This window comes from Dendrobium catenatum, unplaced genomic scaffold (assembly GCF_001605985.2).
Source record: "Dendrobium catenatum unplaced genomic scaffold, ASM160598v2 original_scaffold_275918, whole genome shotgun sequence".
In the NCBI taxonomy this organism is placed as follows: Eukaryota; Viridiplantae; Streptophyta; class Magnoliopsida; order Asparagales; family Orchidaceae; genus Dendrobium; species Dendrobium catenatum.
The window spans coordinates 269,486-288,874 of NW_021594313.1; positions in this window are offsets into that span (position 1 = coordinate 269,486).

A 19,389-nucleotide genomic window follows, 5' to 3' on the forward strand; every position below is an offset into this window, starting at 1 on the left:
ATTGATCCTGAGTATCCTGATCAGTCCTGGTATCAGCTGTATTAGACGGCTTCTTCAAAAAATCTTCAGCAGCTTCTTTTTGTAAAGGAATTACCTTTGTAGGTTCTACCTTCCTGTAAAACTGTCTAACACTTGGAATGAATCCAGCCTTTGCCATTTTTACCTCTTTTTTAGCTCCTTTATTGAAAAAAATTGTTCTTCACCTATTAACCAGCATCCATGGACCATACAATACTTCATCAGACTTAGGTAATGTCTGATCATCCAGCTGAGCCTTTGAAGTAGAAGGATTATTCTCTATCATATTAACGTTTTCCATAGTCTTCTTTAGAACACAAGCTTTGTTAAGATGTCCCAACTTCCCACAATTGAAACAGAGATTTGAAACTTTTTCATATTCTACCTTTTGAAAGAAGCGACCATGCAAGCCTTCGACCCATACTCCCAATGGAAATTGCTTATCAAGTTCAATTCTCACACATACTCTTTCAAATTCCCTCCCCCCCCCCATTGAAACATGTCTCCATCAATGAGAATAGGGACTCCAATCAAAGAAGCTATTCTTGCCACATTAACTTCATCCCAACAGTACAAAGGTAGATTGGGTAATCTCACCCAAATAGGAGAAGACAAACCTTTCAATGAATCAGTAGAGAATTTTGGGCTGCATTTGTGAATACCCACGATGTGACCCTTAACGAACCAAGGTCCACTTGATAGCATCTCCTCAACAGCTTCAGTAGAGAAAAAAGAGCACAAAAACCATCCAGAGCCCAAAACCGTGAGATGGAATTTGCCATACTTGTCCCATTGACGTCGAAGTTCATCAGCTATCACCTGGAATGAATTGAAATTCCCAAAAACTTTGACCACTACAGATAATTGAAGTTTTTTTTTTTTAATTGAGTTCCACATTTGGTTCAAATAACTTTACCGCCATCCCATCTCAGTCACGGAATTTTCAATTTTTGACAAATCAACCTTAATATAAGGTCTTTTATTCCAAGGATTTTTCTGAGCATCTTCCCTTCTGTCTTCTTTGATAGTATTAGATCTCTGTTCATTTCCATTATTAGGCGCAGTTTGGACATTAACACAAACATCTGAAAGCATATCCTCCTTAGATTGGACTGAAGTAGCTCCCATTTTCATTACATCAGGTTTAGAGAAGAAACCTTTCACCATTAATTTCAAATTGGACGATGAAGATCATATTTTGGATGGCTTATCATCCACTTTCTTCTTCGAAGAGGTGTCCTGCTCAATTATCCCTTTACCCTTCCCCAAAACTGGAGGAGAATTATTAAAAACAGTTTCCAATTGCTCCCTTATAACAAGCGGAGCATTCACACGATCCAGTCTTGGAAATTCCACGTCCCATGAAGCATCATCAACATTGAAGAAGCTGCGAGACACCCTGGGGATTGCAGTCGATCCATTCCGGCCATCACCGTCTGCTGGCGGACGACCATCCATGCCGTGCGGAAAACCCGCCAACGGTTAAAACAAAGGAAAATTTGAAAATGCTTGTTAAAAAAATGGGAGTCTCTCTCACTAACTTTCTCTCACTAACATCAGCGACGGTTAAAGCACCTTTCATGTTCATCGGTCAAGTAGTTATTATGAGCTAAAATAACATGATTCTCAGCTTAAATAATATTATAAAATATATTATTGAAAAAAAATTGTTCCACCAATTTAACTTTTGTTTAAGCCTTTTAAGCTTAAAATAAAATATAGTCATGCCAACAATATTATCAAAAGGAAATAAAGGGGCATACCAATTGCTCTCAACAATGTTAAAAAACGATTCATGAATAAGACACATGTTCTGAAATCTAAAAGGAGATTGAATACTTTTTCAATCCATAAAAATACTCAAAAGAAGAGGAGAGTTGTTAGATAAAGTTCTAGATAAATGTTCAATGCGTGTACTACAAAACTTTGAGATCCATAAGTTTTTAAAAAGAAGATGATCTAAGCATTACCACAAGTTAGCTTGATTCCACATAAATGCATTACCGTTAAAACCATTAGCATGTAAATTAGAGTTTAAAATCATCACTACAGGAAATTCATCAATTACCGGTGGTCTGGACCGGCAGTTATGTAGCTGCCGGTATTAACGACAGCTTAACCGATGGTTAGACCGCTGATGTTTATTGGCGGTCTAACCAACAGTTATTTAATTTAACGTTGCTGGAATTAGCTAAGGTCAAATAACTATTGGTTAGTCTGCCGGCATTAGTTCTTACTGGCGGTTTAAATCGCTGGTGTTAAGTGAATTATTTTTGGCGGTCTTAACTTTCCGAAAACTGTCAGAAAATGCCCTAAATAAGACAGTAGAATAAGAAGAACAGAGCATCTGACTATGGGGGTTTAGGAAGCTCTCTTCTTACTGGTGGATTTATTCCTCATACGGAACATAGACGACAACTGGTAAAAGCTTAAAATTAGTTTAATAAATATATTTATATTATTATAAATATATCTTCTATTTTCAAAAAGCGTTTCTTGGCTGAGAGCTGACACCGCTGAAGTTGCAAACGATAACTCACCAATATCAAGCTAACCATCAGTGGGTTGATGAAAAAGGCTAAAAAAGCTCATGTGAGTATAATTTTTTGGAATTTGATAATAGAAATATATTATAACAAAAATCATTCTAATATCAATATATTTTATAGATTTATTTTTTTCGGGATGATTTTGTACCAGCTCGAGAAAGTCGTCAGTCCACTGGTGAGGGATCATCTTCAAGATTGACCCAGTATTCTAAGTATCATATATGGTCAGATGTTATTGGAGGAAGGTAGAGGGGGAGGGTATATGGCTTGGGTTTGCAAGGCTATGCTTATGAGGGTAGTTCATCCACCTCAGCATTTTATGATCCTAGTGGAGCTGAATAAAGTGTAAGCCAAAGGGCTATAGTACTGACGAGAGAGATAGAAGAGATGAGAAAGGTTCAAAATGAGATGCAGGCAGAGATGCGATCCTACAGAGATGAAAATCTAAAGAAGAAAGAGCAAGAGCAAGAGCAGCCACATGCATCACCATACAGCAAGGACACGTAGGAGGATTAGTACTCTTTTTTGTTTGATGCACTTATTGTAAACTTATTTGGTTTGAGGAACTTATGTGTAAACTTATGATGAACTTATTTGGTTTGACTTATTGATTGGTTATAAACTTATTATGAGTTGATTTATTTTTATAAATATATTTGTTATAATTATTGTGATTGATTATAGTGGCGTGTTGCCCATATTTGTAAAAATTGTTGTATTTTTTGAGCAGGATTAGAGTTTAAAGTAAAAATCAATAAAATAGATGGGAGGCTGTCAATTTTTTTTTCAAATGCTATAGGTTTCCGTCGGCCAACCAGCAGTTTGGCTGCTTGAAACTTTGATACCATATGGCTAATATCAGCCATCAAAAGATTATTATTATCGCTAGCAGTTTTCGGCATCTTACAGGCGGTTTCCGACGGTTCTCCGACGATACACCGGTGGTGGAGCCGCTGGTAGTTCCTTCAGTTATGACCGCTAGTAAACTGCCAGTGCATTACTGCAGATATGCTGGTGGTTTGGTCGCTAGAAAAATCTGACTAAACTGGCGATTAAATGGCCAGTATGGCGCCGATAAATAAACGATGGTCACCGGCGTTATGACTACCATAAAACTACTGGCGATATGGTCCGCCGGTAAACCACTGATGCATAAAATCATCTGAAACAATTTCCTTTGTAGTTTTTTCCAATGGATTTTAAACCACCACAAAGCCGTCAGAAAGCTTATAAAAATCGCCGGAATAAGCCGCCGGCACTAAGTGATTTTCCTGTAGAGCACATCATTAAAATATTCCATAACATGAAAGTTGGTTCATTTCCCACCAACTCTCTCAGAAACATTAGTAATTAAAATCACCACCAACCATCCAAGGCTTATATATATTAGAAGAGAAATTAGTGATTTGATTCCATAAAATTCTCCTTTCAATCCTAGAGTAAGAGGCATAAACGAAATAAGCACAATAGGAAAATTGAAGAAAATTAACACTAGTGTGCACAATTTAAGGATAGTCATTAATAATGCTCAAATTAACCTAATGTTTCTAAAAAATCCAAATTTTATTAGAACACTTACTAAAGGACCAATCAAAACCCAAATAAATACGAATCAAATCCAATTTTGAAGAAGAATTTAAATGCTCAAGTAAAGCCAAAGCATTAATATTATGAAATCCATATGGGGACTATAGGAAACTCCTCTTTTATATCAAAGTGAGGAGTCCACTTCAATAATCTCATTTGACAATTATTTATGTAATAAGCTCTTCTAAAAAAAAAATCTGACTATAATCCAAGTCATTAGAAAGTTGACTAGAAATATGGTGAGCATCCAACAATCCAATAGAAAATACCCAAGAAAGTTTAATATTGCTAAAAAATGACCTAATAGAATATAAGTTAGGATGTCTTAGGGAGAACTTACCAACCAACATGAACTAATAAGGGGAAGCAAGTTTCAAAATATCTTCTTTAAGAATCAACAAAGCGGGAAATCCTTTAATAGAGACAGTAAAAGAAAAATCAAATTCCTTTAAAGAAGCATCACCCTCTAGAACACCATGAAATGAACAAGATTTAGAATTAGATTTGTTAGCAGTAGCACCAAAGAAACCTTTATTAGCCTCCATAATGCCCAAAGGAGGGATACACCAAGGAGGAGTGGAGGATAACAAACCAGCCACCATGATGAAGGAACAAAAACCACAAAAAAAAAACTAAAGGCCAGAAGGCCTTAGTTTAGAAGAAGCATCGAAATAACCAAGAAAATCTAAAAAAAAAAACAAAACTCAAAGAATCAACAATAAACACCACGAACTACTATAGGGGAAGCCCAATTGCCAGAGCCAGAGCACACACAAGAGAAAAGAGATGTTTTGGATTTTTTCAAGTTGCTTGGGTTGGTATGGGGCTGGATTTGAGCATTAATTAGGTGTATTTAATGAGAGGAGCCAATTCTACATACAATTAAGGATTCTCTTAAAATTAAAATTTGAGTTAGCATTTTGAGTGACCAAATTAACTAAAATTTCAAGGGAATATTTCATATGAGTAAAGGATGACTCTTAGGAGGTTCACTAATAATTTTGGACCATTTGATACTTTCTATAATTTATTAATAAGTTTGACTTAGATTGGACTTCATATTTATTTGAATTTTCTAATTAAAAATTTTATAATTTTTTTTCTTTATTATTTTATTTTATTATGAGTTAAATAAAAAGCTAGTTTATTATTTTTTTATATAATTATTTATGAAATTTTCAAGTTCAATATATAATTCATGTTTCTTTTAGGGTTCAAATTAGAGTTCAAAATGTGACCCATCAAATGAACTCCAATTTTCATGTGAGTTTTGATCACATGTCATTACTAACATAAGAACTAATCCTTGAAAAATTTAGTCAATTTAGTTGAGTTTGATTTTTAGTAATTTATTAATTTTATAATTAGGTTTTCCATTTACAAATTAGGAAACATATTATCTAACCATTATGTAATTTGCTGTGGATGCAAATCCTATCTGAACAACTTGAGAAAAATCTCTACTGATCTTTAAGGTAACAAAGATTTAAGAATAAAAGTTAAAGCCAAATTTAAGAAAAAAATTTCAACCATTTGGGTTATATAAAATTTTAAATAAATTTTTAAACTTCAAGGCCTTTTGATGTCCTAAGATTCTTAAAATGTATTTAAGGTGTGGATACGCTTTACCTTGAAGTTTGAAGCCTACCAAAAGTGTTTAAGGGGGTTAGAAATGCAATTATCCATATGTCTTGCTAAATTAGTATATGCATGAGGATAAATAGAAACCCCTTAAATATTTTTAAATTTATATATGTGTTTTTAAAAATCCATAGAGTTATTTTTTATAAATTTTGGATTATAAATAATTTTTGAAGATTTTTAAAGTTCTAGATAATTTCATGATTTAATTAAATCCTTATAAAGATTTAATTAAATCTAGTTGAGTCAGTAGATGAATATACACAACATCCCTTGATTTGTTTCTACTATTAATCCATTCAAACTATAGGAAGGGAGTATAGATATTCATAAAACTCAATCATCACTATCCATTTACTTAATATGAAATGGATCATGATAGAATTGTCATCTTTCTCCTGCTATCAACAGAAATCTTTAGTTATATTTTCCTTGATCCAAGCAAATTAACCAATAGATCTCTTGTAAATGATCCAACCGGATTAGTGATTACAATACTTACAACCCAATTGTTAGATTTCATTGGATTGCAAGTTGGCTTTTTTATTATATGAAACTTATTTGCAATGTATTTGAAACCCAAAATTACATAGATTTAAATGATTTTTGAAGTAGCTAAAGTTTTCTATGTGTTCATCTAACTCCACCGAACATAATTGCAAAATACAACATATAATGCATGGCTCACCAAAGTTGCTCAATCTCACGCACAGTAATTCTCTAGAAGGTAGCTAAGCCCTAGGAACTCTTACTCACACACATAGGAGTCCAAGAGTACAAGATTCACATGCCAATTTGAGCCCTTGGGTGGTTCATTTATAATGTTTTGTAGTTGAATCTTGATGTAATTTTTACCATTATAGATGATTTGATTAGGCCTATGCATGAAAATAAACCTATAAGAACCTTTAATCTATTATAGAATGATTACAAAGTAAGAAGATAGTTCAGTAAGTCATTCTAAGGCTTGGGTGCACATGGGTGGTTTGGCCATAGCTTGCCTTGGCTACCCTGGCCATGAAAACTGACTAGCTGAGCTGGAAAAAGTTCTAAGATGTCCTATGGAACATAAGGAAGCCTTAAAAATGAGTTGGCTTAGCTTGGATTAGGCTAAATAAGGTTTTGAGTTTCCTATTGGTGAGGTTTTTTAAAGGTTGGATAAATTATTCCAAGGAAATTTAAAGGGCAAACCATAAGGGTATTTTGAGATTTTAGTATAACAATGGTCTGTTGGACCCCATGAGCTTAGGTAGATATTATGGTGTTGATAATCTTAAAAATTATTAATTTTGTTAATTTAAATTATCTATATATGTGCAGGTCATCATTTTTTAAAGTAAAATTTAAGTAAAAAAAGATAGATGAAGGATAAAGTGATAGCTGACACACAAGGGACAAGAATTAGAAAGAGGTCTGATTGAGCTTAAGTTGAAATTTTGAAGCCATCAAAGATAAGAAGACATAAAAAAGAATATTGTTATAATTTTTCATATTGTTGAGTCTTTTTATATTTGTAAATGTATACAGAGGGATAAACAACAAAGAACACACCCAAAAATGTAAATAAATTAAAATTATAAATTTGGATATTAAAACACTTGGTTCTTTGATTAATCATATTGTATGATCTAGAATATATTGAAGGATAAGAGTGGAAATTTTTATAAATAAGATAATCAAGTGGTATTAATTAACAAAAAAAATAAATTCAAAATTTTCAAATAATAAATCATACAATATGATGTCTTGTACATTCTATTACTTCAGTTTGAACCAACCATAATCTCTTCTTTCCTTCAAATTCAAAAAAAAAAGTTTTTGTATAATAGCTTTCATACTACATAAATAATTAAGATATTTACCCAAATAATGCCCAAAAATCAAGGAGTTGAACCAAGATAATATTTTATATAATACTACATTTTGTACAAGCCAAGCAAATAGAGAGATTTTATATATGATCCAAGATCAAATAAGTCAAACCAATAACATAAGTAAACAAACTAAATTAATCTTAATGATGTACAATTTGGATTATATAGTCTGATCAAATAGAGGTTGTTTTTTGTTGCTCCAAGCTGATTGATTTAATCATAATATATGATTCTTGGACCATACTATACGATCAAACCTTCAAATTTTTTACACAACCTTTTTAGCATTTCTTTTGGAGCCACCTTCATAATAGCTACAACAACAACAACATCAAGCCTTTATCACAATATGAGGGGCTGGCTACATGAATCCTTTTTATCCATTATGCCTGGTTAAAAGATAAATTCTCATTTAAATCTAATAAATAAAGACAATTTCTAATATTTTCTAACCAAGTCTTTTTAATTCTACCTCTACCCTTCTTAACATAAGTCAAATCTAATACATCTACTTTTTTAATCGGCTCATCAAAATACCACCTTTTTATTGGACCAAATCATCTAAGGCGACTCTCTCTAATTTTATCTTCCACTAGAGCTGCTCCAACCATTTAATGTATATACTCATTTCATATCCCATCTTTAAGAGTAAAGCAACTCATCCACCCGAGCATCCTGATCTTTGTAAAACATAACTTAATATTATGCTTCTCTTTTAATGGCCAACATTATGCACCATAAAGCATTGCAAGTTTAACCACCATCTTATAGAATTTTACATTTAGTTTGAAGGGGACTTTTCAATCACACAATAAGCCCGATACATTCCTCGACTTCAACCATACAACATGAATTCTACTAATAATATCCCCATTCATTTCACCATCACTCTGAACAATAGACCCAATATATCTAAAATGTGTACTCTGAAAGTTCGTTAGGGATGTTAGGCCCTTATGAACTAGCCCAAGGCTAACCAAGAGGGGGGTGAATTGGTATTGTTAAAAAATCTTTTAACCAAAGCACAACAAAGCTCAAACCAAAATCACCACAGAAAATAAGTACGAAAAAATTAAATACGGAAGAAGGAAAAAGAACACAAGGGTTTATAGTGGTTCAGTCAACTCGACCTACATCCACTCCATAGAGGCATCCTCCGAGTATTGCACTACCAAAGTGACTCTCCTTTTGCTCCCACGGCAAGGCGGAGAAGCCCTTACAAAAACCTCCTTTTTTCCACCCCCGACAAGTTAGAGAACCCAACTCCTTTTGCTTCCTCCTGAAGCAGGTAGAGAACCTTGATCGATCGCTAAAGCTTACCTCTCCCAACCCTTCCAGAGATAAGAGACTCTAGTGGAAGAAGAAGTGGAACAATGCTTGGAGCAACCCTTATGAATCTCCCTCACAAGCTCCCCCTCACAAGATCCTCTCTCTCTCTCTCCCTCTCTCTCCTCTAGGCTTTCTCAAGTCAAGATAGCAGCAAAAGATTGTTCAAAATGTTGAACAATAGCTCTTAAATAGAACAGCTTCAAAAAGCTCATTAATTGCAAGTTGCTGACGTTATCATCCAGGACGATCTGTGCAATTTAAGCCTAATCAGCCGGGATGATCTAGGACGAATAGAAGAAAAGTGTTCCTCTCGTCCAGGATGATTATAAATCGTCATGTACGATTAGTTCAAATCACAGACCATCGGCCAGACAGTCACTCTGAAAAGAGTTCTAGACGATTCCAAAATAGCTTGATCGTCCGGGCTGATTTCACGATCGTCCTGAACGATTAGTTCAAATCAGAGGAAAATTGTCCAGAGTATCGCCCAAAATTTGAGATGGCTAATCCTGATCGGCCAGACCATCGCCCGGAATTTGAGCTGTCCAATATTTATGTTCCAGGAGCAACTAAGGTTTTTGAACTGATCTTCTTGGCTGATCTTGCGATCGTCCAAGATGATGTGATCGTATCAATCATCTTTAATTGCTTTCCTAAATTATCAGATTAATTTAGGCATAATTGTATCAAATCGTTCAGGATGATACAAGATTTTCCTAGCCTATTACCAAAAATAAAGAATGCCTAAATAGATCATGGCGGTTGATTCTTTCTGTTTTAAGCCAATCGTCCTGGCCGATACATGTATCGTCCAGGCCGATCGGCTAATGATGTCTTCCTTAACTAAGATGACTGATTAGGGTTTCTATTTTGAACCCTATCATCTAGGACGATAATAATATCGTCCGGGACGATGTGAGTAAAAATAAAAATTCTAAGTCAGACAGAAAAAATCACTCAAGTGTGTGTGTAGGTTTACTTAGCATCAGAATACTTCAATGGTTACAATAGACTCAAGAAAGGGAAAAAGAAAAATATAGACTCACTCAAACCCAGTCTACTTACTCTTGAGTTGGTTCCGATTGCCTTCTGATCTTGTGGCCCTGAAATGTCAGTAGAAAAGGCAGTTGTAGAGAAACAAGAGTGTTTGCTAATCATCAAAATATTATCCATGAAAACAGATTTGCAACAATCTCCCCCTTTTTTATGATGGAAAAACACTCCGATGATTAATTCCAAAATAGCAGTGCAAAACATAGAAAAAGCTATCAAATTTTTAGAAAAAGAACAGGTAAACGCAAACTAAATTCAGTGCAAAACATAGAAAAGCTTTCAAATTTTCAGAAAAATAACAGGTACAACTAAACTGCTCCCCCTTTTGACATCTCAAAATGAGGAGGAAACTAAAAACAAACTAAAGCAACTAGAACTAAAAGAAAAACACAATGTAGAAAAAATAAACTATATAAAATAGATGCTAAAACTAGAAAAACGAGGTACCCTGATCATCAGACGGAGCTGGTGGCGGTGGCTGCTAGAAGTAACTGGACATGGCAGCAAACTTGAGCCAAACCAGGCCATGTCCTGGTCATGCTGCTGCTGCTGGTGTGAAGCATAGGCATCGAAACGGGCCATGTCCACATCGTGCTGCTGCTGGTGGTGAGCAACAAAAGTGTCAAACCGGGCCTCCAACTGATCAAATCTCTCCACCAACAGATATAACTATGAGTGCTGACGGAGAGAAATGAGTTCAGGAATGGGAGCAAGAGCCTCCTCCTCCTCGGCCCCCTGAGCTTCCCCATCTCCTGGGTGGAGACGAGTACTATAAAGGACATTGAAAGAACTGTTTGAGTAGTAGTGAAGCAGATGGTTGGGTGGAGCAGGATATTGAAGATTGTATTTGGTTTCAAGAACATATGAAATGATGTATCCTAAAGCAAGGTTAGGTTTCCTCTTATGACCTGGATCGCAGATTTTTGTCAAATGATCAATGTATCGAAAGATAAGGTCAGTAGCATTAAACTCTATATGGGCCATGATGTAAAAGGTAGTAAGTGAAAGAAGTGGAGTGATGTGGATTCGGTCCCCGGCTTTTGGAATAATGGAAGAGCGAAGGACATGTTGGATTATCCTAGCATCTTTGAGTAAAGAGCTAGTCTCTCCAACATGAAAGGGGGCGTTGGTGTGGAGAAGAAAGTGGTTTGTAGAGGACCAATTATAGTCAGGATCAAAGATAATGATATGCAACTTATCCCCAGTGGTGGATAGCTGTAACAGTTCAGCACAGTCCTGGTATGTGATTTCGACAGGGGGTCGATTCATATATGAGGTGAGGGCAGTATAGGAGGAGTTTATGTGAAGGTTTGCAAAAAATTTGAAAAGGAGTTCAGAAGAAAGGGGACAGCGAGAGTAAGAATAAAGCACAGAGAAGTATGAGTGAAGAGGTCTAATACCGGATATGAGAAGTGGACAGGATTGATTATTCTGGAAAGAGTGATCCCGCATTCTTTGTATCGATGGTAGGCAGCCTGATCTTCTGCCTCCCTGAATCGAGGGTCCGAGGAGCTTCTAGAGGTCTGACAAACATGCTTTCCTCCATCCATAGCAAGAAATCAGGAAGTATATAAGAGATGAGAAGAAGATTGAAGTGAGAAATATGGCTGGAATGCTCTGAATTTAAAGAAACGGCCACATCGTCCAGGACAATCGTAGAATCATCCAGAACGATTTGGTTCAATAATTGTGTGTAGGCTAATAGGTCAAAAAGGCAGTTTGATTGTCCAGGCCAATCAGACATCGGCCGAGACGATTAGACATAGACAATCATCCCGAGGAGTCAGGTCGGACAACCATTGAAAAGAAGATCATCCAGGCTAATTAGGTGTATCGTCCAGGACGATGCTCAATAATGAATCATACAGGCTGAATTTAAAATGTTTTAAATCACGCGCCACGTGTATCATCCAGGACAAACAGTGGATCGCCCAGGATGATTGTCCAAAAATGGATCGTCTCGAGCGATTTTAAGGATTTTAAATGTATTGACATGTGGATCATCCAGGATGATCAGGTGTATCGAGCGGGATGATTTTCATAAAAGCATCGGCCATGATGAAAATTTTATCGGACAAGACGATCAAGATGATTTTAACAGAGTTCGATCAGATCATCCAGGATGATGTTGGATCATCCAGGACGATGAATTTCAGTAAAGTCAGAATCATCAAGCAGATGGATTTGAATAGAGATAGTCCAATCGTCCAGGATGATAAAAATATCGGCCACGATGATGTGATAAAATTTGAAAAACCAGGGAAAGATGGAGATGATCAGAGAGAGTCCACAAACAATAAAACCAATCTAAAAACGACAAAAAAAAGATAAAAATAAACAAAGATTTTTTTTTAAGTTTTTGCAAAGCGGCATATGATAAATTTCCCAAATAATTAAATTTTAAAGATTCAAAAAGATTCGAAAGATCAATTAGTTGACAATGTCAAAATCTGAAAATTTTAGAATATCCTATCCTGTTAACCCTAGCTCGGACGTCTTTCAGGGCACAAATCGTCTTTTGAAAATAAATTGCCTAACTCAGAATAAACAAATTGGATAAAAAGAAGATCCATTCAAAACTTGCTCCAAAGAAAAATAACTTATGGAGTAATATACAAAAGCAATTTGTCTCAATCATGGCTTTGAATATTATAAATATAAGGTAGATTACTGTAGCAAGATAAAAAAGATCTTAATTTCAAAAACCAGTTATTAATTTGAGATAGACTTTTGTTTAGAAAAGAAAAATTATACCACTAAAAGAGGTTAGAGGGAGGGAAACCATCAACGGTGTTTATCCCTTTAACTGATTTAGAAATGTTAATCATTGGCTATAAATCTCTAAAATTTAAGAACAAGGAAAAATCATCATAAAGACAAAGAAACCCAAAGTAAAAACAACTAAAATTAATTAAAAAAAAGGCTAGCACAAAAGACAAAAATAATCAAAATGCAAATCAAGAATTCATAAAGCAACAAGTTTAAGCAATTATAAGCTGCGATCCTCTATTTGTCCAAGAATCATATGCTCTCATGAGGTCTTTAATGAGAGCAATCATGTAAAAATCAACAACTGTCAGATTTAGGAACCCAAATAGGTTTGGGTCCCTTTTTATGAAAGGTAGAATGCAATGTATGTGTGCTGTGATGTGAATCATGCAATTTGGGTCTCCACACCGAATGTGTACTATGGTGAACAGTGCAAGTGTGTGAGATGTGTCCTAGCATGCCACATGAAAAGCATCTAACATCAAGAAAAGGATTTCTTAAATGGTTTGGGTTATAATGCCTCTTCCTAGGTCTTGGCTTTAGATCAAAAGTGGGTGACATCCAATTTCTCTTAATTGTTTCCAATTCAATTTTAAACCTCAAGTTAATACTTTCTAAAGCAGCATTCTCAATCCTCAAATTTTGCTCCATCTCTTTAGATTTCTTAAAATCAGATTCAAGTGAGGTGTGTGAAGCTTTTAATAAATCATGCTCATCAATCAATTCCAAATGCTTTTTATTTAGTTCATCAAATTTATCAAGTAAATCCATGTAATTTAAATCAATCGTTGAATGATCTTTGAGAATAATTTCATGCTCTTTCAGTAAATTCAAAAGCTCCAATTTTAAACTAGCATGAGTTTTCTTAAGTTTTTTGTGTGATGCATGAATTTTCTCGCAAATTTTAAACAGTTGATCATAGGTTGGTTTACATACCTCTTCTTCTTCACTTTGATCAAGATGATCTTCTGCCATTAAGCACAAGTTTGTTGTTTCTTCCTCAGGTTTAGTTTCAGATGAATCAGAAGCAAATTCTGCCCAAAACGCTTTTTGAATTTTCTGCTTGTCCTTCCTGAACTTAGGTTTCTCCTCACTCTTTTCTTTGCTAGAGTGATCATGAAGTTTAGGACAATCAGCTCTGATATGTCCAGGCTTCCTGCATTCAAAACAAACAATATCAGAAGAACCTTTAGACTATTTGTTATCCTTACCTTTTCTCCAATTTTGATGATGCTAGTGACTCTTCCTTAGAAAGTTTTTGAATTGCCTTGTGATTAAGACAATGTCATTGCTTTCAGACCCGGAAGACTCGGAGTTCATGTCGTTGGCCTTTAATGCCACAGTTTTCTCCTTTCTTTTTTAACCTGTGTCCAAATTGCTTTGATTCACTCCTTGCTCGTAAGAAATGAGTGAGCAAAGTAAGTTGTCAATCAAATAAGTATTCAAATCTTTAAATTTAGTAATGGCGATGATTTTAGCATCAAAAGAGTAAGGCAAGCATCTCAAAATTTTGTTCACTTTTTCATAATTTGAAAGTTCTCTTCCTAAGGCATGCAAAGAAGTTACAATCTGGGTAAACCTTGTATACATATCAGAAATTGATTCAAAAGGTTTCATACAAAAAAGTTCATAATCATGCAAGAGAATATTCAAACGAGATTACTTAACTTAATTGGTTCCTTCATAAGTAATGCACAACCTATCCCAAATCTCTTTACCAGTAGAGCAAGTAGAAACATGAATGTAATCTTCAGACTTTAAAGCACAGAAAAAATAGTTTAAACACTTTGGGTTAAGTTGAGCTAAATCTCTTTCATCAAAAGTTCATTCAGTAAAAGACACTTCAGTTTTAATTCCATTAAGTTCACGAGGTGGAGAATAACCTTCTTTAATAAGCATCCACATGCGATAATTAGTTGATTGTAAAAAAGTAGACATGCGAGTTTTCTAAAAATCAAAAGGTAGATTGTCAAACAAGGGTGGACGAATAATAGAATATCCTTCCGTTGTATTACGATTCCCAAAGTTAGCCATGGATCAAAATTAAAAAAGTTTTCAAACTCAGTTTTTTATGAAACCTAGCTCTGAAACCACGTGAAAGTTCATTAGGGATGTTAAGCCCTTATGAACTGGCCCAAGGCTAACCAAAAGGGAGGGGGGTGAATTGGTATTTTTTAAAAAAAAATTAATCAAAGCACGACAAAGCTCAAACCAAAATCACCACAGAAAATAAGTGAGAAAAAATTAAATATGGAAGAAGGAAAAGAACACAAGGGTTTATAGTGGTTCGGTCAACTCGACCTATGTCCACTCCCCAGAGGCGCCCTTCGAGTATTGCACTACCAAAGTGACTCTCCTTTTGCTCCCACAGCAAGGCGGGGAAGCCCTTACGAAAACATCCTTTTTTCCACCCCCGACAAGGAAGAGAACCCAACTCCTTTTGCTTCCTCCTGAAGCAGGCAGAGAATCTTGATCGATCACTGAAGCTTACCTCTCCCAACCCATCCAAGGATAAGAGACTCTAGTGGAAGAAGAAGTGGAACAATGCTTGGAGAAACCCTTGTGAATCTCCCTCTCAAGCTCCCCCTCACAAGATCCTCTCTCTCTCCCCCCTTCTCTCTCTCCTCTAGGCTTTCTTAGGTCAAGACAGCAGCAAAAGATTATTCAAAATGTTGAACAATAGCTCTTAAATAGAAGAGCTTCAAAAAGCTCATTAATTTCAAGTTACCGATATTATCATCCAGGACGATCTATGAAATTTAAGCCTAATCAGCCAGGATGATCTGGGACGAATAGAAGAAAAGTGTTTCTATCGTCCAGGATGATTATAAATCATCATGTACGATTAGTTCAAATCACAGACCATCGGCCAGACAATTGCTCTGAAAAGAGTTGTGGACGATTTCAAAATAGCTTGATTATTCGGGCCGATCTCACGATCGTCCCAGACGATTAGTTCAAATCAGAGGAAAATCATCCAGAGAATCGCCTAAAATTTGAGGTGCCCGATCCTGATCGACCAGACCATCGCCCGGAATTTGAGCTGTCCGATATTTATCATCTAGGAATAACTAAGGTTTTTAAACTGATCGACCCGGCCGATCTTGTGATCGTCCAGGACGATGTGATCATATCAATCATCCTTAATTTCTTTTCTTAATTACCAGATTAATTTAAGCATAATTATATCAAATCGTTCAAGATGATACAAGATCGTCCTGGCCTATTGTCAAAAATAAAGAATGCCTAAATAGATCATGGCGGCTGATTCTTTCTATTTTAAGCCTATCGTCCTGGCCGATAAATGTATCATCCAGGCTGATCGGCTAATGACGGCTTCCTTAACTAAGATGACTGATTAGGGTTTCTGTTTTGAACCCTATCGTCCAGGACGATAATAATATCGTCTGGGACGATGTGAGTAAAAATAGAAATTCTAAGTCAGATAGAAAAAATCACTCAAGTGTGTGTATAGGTTTACTAAGCATCAGAATACTTCAATGGTTATAATTGACTCAAGAAAGGGAAAAAAGAAAAATACATACTGACTCAAACCTAGTCTACCCAATCTTGAGCTGGTTCCGATTGCCGTCTGATCTTGTGGCCCTAAAATGTCAATAGAAAAGGCAGTTGTAGAGAAACAAGAGTGTTTGTTAATCATCAAAACATAATCCATGAAATCAGATTTGCAACAATCTCCCCCTTTTTTATGATGGCAAAATACTCCGACGATTAATTCCAAAATCGCAGTGCAAAACATAGAAAAAGCTTTCAAATTTTTAAAAAAAGAACAGGTACAACCAAACTAAATTCAGTGCAAAACATAGAAAAAGCTTTCAAATTTTTAGAAAAAGAATAGGTACAACCAAACTGCTCCCTCTTTTGACATCTCAAAAAGTATGAGGAAACTAGAAAATAACTAAAGCAACTAGAACTAAAAGAAAAACACAATGCAGAAAAAATAAACTACAGAAAATAGATGCTAAAACTAAAAAAATGAGATACCTTAATCATCTGACGGAGGTGGTGGCGGTGGCTGCTTGAAGTAACTGGACATGGTAGCGAACTGTTAGCCAAACTAGGTCATGTCCTCGTCATGCTGCTGCTGCTGGTGTGCAGCATAGGCATCGAAACGGACCATGTCCTCATCGTGCTGTTGCTGGTGGTGAGAAATGAAAGTGTCGAACCGGGCCTCCAACTGATCAAATCTCTCCACCAACAGATCTAGCTGTGAGTGCTGGTGGAGAGGAACGGGTTCAGGAACGGGAGCGGGAGCCTCCTCCTCCTCGGCCCCCTTAGCTTCCCTATCTTCTGGGTGGAAACAAGTACTGTGAAGGACATTGAAGGAACTGTTTGAGTAGTAGGGAGGCGGATGGTTGGGTGGAGCAGGATATTGAAGATTGTATTTGGTTTCAAGAACATATGAAATGATGTGTCCTAAAGCAAGGTTGGGTTTCCTCTTATGTTGTTATCAAATGATCAATGTATCGAAAGATAAGGTCAGTAGCATTAAACTCTCTATGGACCATGATGTAAAAGGTAGTAAGTGAAAGAAGTGGAGTGATGTGGATTCGGTCCCTGACTTTTGGAATAATGGAAGAGCGAAGGACATGTTGGATTGTCCTAGCATCTTTGAGTAAAGAGCTAGTCTCTCCAACATGAAAAGGGGTTTTTGTGTGGCGAAGAAAGTGGTTTGTAGATGACCAATTATAGTAAGGATCAGAGACAATGATATGCAACTTATCCCCAGTGGTGGATAGCTGCAACAGTTCAGCACAATCCTGGTATGTGATCTCGACAGGGCGTCGATTCATATAGGAGGTGAGGGCAGTGTAGGAGGAGTTTATGCGAAGGTTTGCAAAAAAATTTGAAAAGGAGTTCAGAAGAAAGGGGACAGCGAGAGTAAGAGTAAAACACCGAGAAGTGTGAGTAAAGAGATCTAATACCGGATATGAGAAGTGGACAGGATTGATTATTCTGGAGAGAGTGATCCTGCATTATTTGTATCGATGGTAGGCAGCCTGATCTTCTGCCTCCCTGAATCGAGGGTCCAATGTGGCCCACGAGGAGCTTCTACAGGTCTAACAAACACGCTTTCCTCCAGCCATAGCAAGAAATCGGGAAGTAGACAAGAGATGAGAAGAAGATTGAAGTGAGAAATATGACTGGAATGCTCTGAATTTAAAGAAATGGCCACATCGTCTAAGACGATCATAGAATCATCCAGGATGATCTGGTTCAATAATTGTGCACAGGCCGATTAGTCAAAAAGGCGGTCCGATCGTCCGGGCCAATCAGACATCGGCCGGGATGATTAAACACATACGATCGTCCTGAGGAGTCAGGCCAGACGACCGTTGAAAAAGCATATCATCCAGGCTGATTTGGTGTATCATCCAGGATGATGCTCAATAATGAATCATATGGGTTGAATTTAAAATGTTTTAAATCCTGCGCCACGTGAATCGTCCAGGACGAACAGTGGATCGGCCAGGACGATTGTCCAAAAATGGATCGTCTCGGATGATTTTAAAGATTTTAAATGTATTGACACGTGGATCATCCAGGATGATTAGGTGTATCAGCCAAGATGATTTTCGTAAAAGCATCGGTCAGGATGAAAATTTTATCGTCCAAGACGATCAAGATGATTGTAACAGAGTTCGATCAGATCGTGCAGGACGATGTTGGATTATCCAGGACGATGAATTTCATCAAAGTAAGAAACGTCCAGCATATGGATTTGAACAGAGATAGTCCAATCATCTAGGATGATAAAAATATCGTCTAGGATGATGTAACAAAATTTGAAAAGCTAGGGAAAGATGGAGATAATCAGAGAGAGTCCACAAACAACAAAACCAATCTAAAAATGATTAAAAAAAAAGATTAAAATAAACAAAGATTTTTTAAAAAAAGTTTTTGCAAAGCGGCATATGATTATTTCCCAAATAATTAAATTTTAAAAATTCAAAAGATTCGAAAGATCAATGAGTTAACAATGTCAAAATCTGAAAATGTTAGAATATCTGATCCTGTTAACCCTAGCTCGGACTTCTTTCATGGCACAAATCGTCTTTTGAAAACAAATTGCCTAACTCAGAATAAACAAATTGGGTAAAAAGAAGATTCGTTCAAAACTTACTCCAAAGAAAAAAAAAACTTATAGAATAATATACAAAAGCAATTATTCTCAATCATGGTATTTGAAATCAAGCCTTTGAAAATATCAAGAAATCCATGAATTCTTCTAAATTTTTAAAAGTTTGAAAGATGGGTAAGCTTTTCTTATGTGGGCTCATTTTATGCATCTTGTCAATCTGAATGGTGCTCTTTGCGCATCTTTTCATTTTTGATACACTTTTGTATATATAAATTTTTCAATTTGGCGTCATAGCGCATCTTTTTATTTTTTGCATCATTGGCCTTTTTTGTTTCTTGTAAGCAAGATCCTTTTTTCAACAACTCTTAAAATATAATTAGTTGTGAGTAGATCTTTCAGATATTAGAGAAGAAAAAATCTAATATAACAAAGAATAGACCACAAAGCAGACTTTAGCGACTATGTG